Source organism: Macadamia integrifolia, chromosome 10 (assembly GCF_013358625.1).
Source record: "Macadamia integrifolia cultivar HAES 741 chromosome 10, SCU_Mint_v3, whole genome shotgun sequence".
In the NCBI taxonomy this organism is placed as follows: Eukaryota; Viridiplantae; Streptophyta; class Magnoliopsida; order Proteales; family Proteaceae; genus Macadamia; species Macadamia integrifolia.
Genome location: NC_056566.1, coordinates 11,934,737 through 11,938,212, shown reverse-complemented (window position 1 = coordinate 11,938,212; position 3,476 = coordinate 11,934,737).

Sequence of the window (3,476 nt, the reverse complement as noted above, 5' to 3'; positions counted from 1 at the left end):
AAAAAAAAAAAAAAAAAAACCCTACTATTGCTAAGACTTAGAAGGGATTTTCCATATTCCCTTTTGAGTTTTTGACTCTTAAAGGAGGCTGGGCTCATTGGACATGTTATTATGCCTTTTTTTTTTTTTTTTTTTTTTTTTTAATTCTAGCTTAAATCTTACTTGAGATTGGCACTTACAATTTTATTCCGTAGGTTGTAAACTGATACATGTTTTGGCAATGCTATGGTCAGATTTTGATGGGTTTTATTATCTTTGGTAGGTGATTTTGAATGATTATCTGAAGAGACTTTATGATTGATGGAATGTGTAAGACAAAAATTGGAGAACCGAGTCGGTAACTTGAGCCCATTATGGCCTTTGGTCCATCATAGTCATGGTTCAAAAGTGGAACCGTCTTTCATAACCGAATTAAAACCGAATATCATAACTGAATTAGAACCGAAATCGAATCAAACCGAATTGAATCGGTTTGAGTTTCTAAATATGGAACCGAGTCGGTTCTTGGTTCGGTTATGGTCCACCATATCGTCACTTGGAACCAAACCGAAAAATCGAAACCAAACTGATTGACACCCTTAGGGGGTGTTTGGTTCAGTAAATCTTTGGGATGACATTCTTTAAAATGATAATTCTTAATTTTTGGAGTTGTTTGGTTCCACTAGGATGACCCTCATAAGTGAGCATCCTACTTCCCATGAATGACCATATTACAAAGGATGTGTTTCAAATCTGAGTTTACCTCAACACTTAAACTCAGATTTGAGCAACCATTTTACCACATAGTATAAAAGGAGAAAGCGGAAAGACATTCTCTACGGAAGCCAATATCTCAACCCGTGAGAAACATGTACTAGCCTTAAGGCAATCAAACGATTTTTTAAAAAGAAACATAATTCAGACAAATGTCTATCAAAAGATTGACATTCATATCCAATACATACACCTTTTGATTTACCAAACCAAAAACCCCCTTAGCCATTTCATCCACCCAACTTTAATCCTATGGGCAACATCATCATCTATGTCTCCTTCTTTGGCAATGATGGACCCCAGGTATTTAAAACATTCACTCTGTGGTAGTTCCTGTTCCCTGAGTTTCACCACTCCCTCCCCTACTCTAGATTGGCTGACTTAAGGGGTGTTTGGTTTAGTAAATCTTTGGGATGACATTCTTTAGAATGATAATTCTTAATTTTTGGAGTTGTTTGGTTCCACTAGGATGACCCTCATAAGTGAGCATCCTACTTCCCATGAATGACCATATTACAAAGGATGTGTTTTAAATCTGAGTTTACCTCAACACTTAAACTCAGATTTGAGCAACCTTTTTACCACATAGTATAAAAGGAGAAAGCGGAAAGACGTTCTCTACGGAAGCCAATATCTCAACCCGTGAGAAACATGTACTAGCCTTAAGGCAATCAAACGATTTTTCAAAAAGAAACATAATTCAGACGAATGTCTATCAAAAGATTGACATTCACATCCAATACATACACCTTTTGATTTACCAAACCAAAAACCCCCTTAGCCATTTCATCCACCCAACTTTAATCCTATGGGCAACATCATCATCTATGTCTCCTTCTTTGGAAATGATGGACCCCAGGTATTTAAAACATTCACTCTGTGGTAGTTCCTGTTCCCTGAGTTTCACCACTCCCTCCCCTACTTTAGATTGGCTGAAGGGGCACATCATGTATTCGGTTTTGGTCCTACTGATCCTAAATCCTCTTGATTTCAAGTTTGATCTCCATAACCCCAGTTTAGTATTAATCTCATCCACAGTTTCATCTATCAGAACAATATCATCAGCGAATAGCATACACCATGGAACCAAGTCTTGAATTAGGGAATAGCATACACCACGGACACCCATAATTATTATTCCTTCATAATTCACAAAGGAAACAAAAACAAACAAACAAACAAACAAAAACAAGAACAAAAAACCTACTATTCCTCAATTGGAATGCCAAAAGTGTAGTTTTTTTATTCCTCCTGCTTTTGATAGGTTGAAAAGATAAGTAGATAATAATCAGGAAGCTCAAACTTGGGACCTCCTAATAAGCATGGGTTTTTTGTATCCCATAGTTCACCAACTACGCTAGGTAGTTGTTGAGTGTACCAGTTTTTTGTTTTGATAATCATTGAGTGTAGCAGTTGAAGAAGCTAGGCTCATGTTTAAGTTCGTTGGAGTTTTATTTAATTGTCATCATCATTGTGACAAATCACGAAGGTGTGATAATAACAAAATCAAATAATAGAAGAGAATATGTTTGTAAGCCTCTATTTAATCATCAATTATTCCTGACCAAGAAAGAAGTGAGAAAAGATGGGAAACTCGTATAAAGTTTGAATAAACTTAACTCAATATGGTCATTTATTGTTTCCGATAAATTATAATTTTCTCTATCGTATACCTTTTTAAGTGTTACATTGAATGGTTATGCTTGTTGGAGAAATCAAATAATGTGACTTTTAAGACAAACAAGTGCCGATTCCTCTCTTTCTATTATTTTTCTCTTTTTATCTCTCTCCAACATCTCTTATAAGGTACATATTTAAAAGAGACACAAGTCTTTGAAGAGTTATAAACCGTTAGAAATAACTCTTCCAACCATATGATTTTATATTACTTGTGAATGGGAGGCTTATTTTTTACTAATAGCCAACCACACAAAAGTTTTTTGCTTATCTGAAACTCTTTATCTTAGTTTAGAATTCAGGTGTCCCCGAATTTCTCTAATTTTCTATGAATATCTTATAAAAAAATTGTCTTTACTTTTAAACTCTTAAAACCATCCTTGTCATATACACATATGGAGAAGTGGAGCCGGAGCATGGGCATCTTTTCACATCCTGGTTCCACTTCCTCATGTATGTGGGCATAGGTAACACTAGGAGTTAAGAGTTCTATTTTCCATCATTATATATAATGATAATTGACATCGATGTGCTTGCCCCTTGAAGTATTCGTGTTTTTATTAAAGAGAATGATAGACTTATCATAAAACACATTAGCAAGTCCATGGTTCAACTCCAGTTTTAAATCATTTACGAAACTTTTGATCCATGCAATAATGTTGTCGAAATGCATGCAATATATTTACCCTCTATGGTATACCTCTTTTTTTTTTTTTTTGCTAACGACGGGTATCTAGGCCTTCGGCTTAACTAGTCCCGTGGGCCCATATTGACCCTACAACCACTTGAATCGAGTCATACCAAGGTTGAATGAAAACATTCAAATTTCACTGAAAGTTGTAAAAAGCACCAAACACCCTAGTAAGAAAACATTACTCTTAGTGGACTTTTGGTCATCTATATCACCATCAAAATCTGCATCCAAGAATCCCAATACTTCAAGTTCAACAATACCGAAACACATCTTTAAACCCTTAGTGCCTTGCAGGCATTTAAAAGCTGCTTAGCCACTTTCAAATGTCCCAATTTTAATTTTGGATTAGATT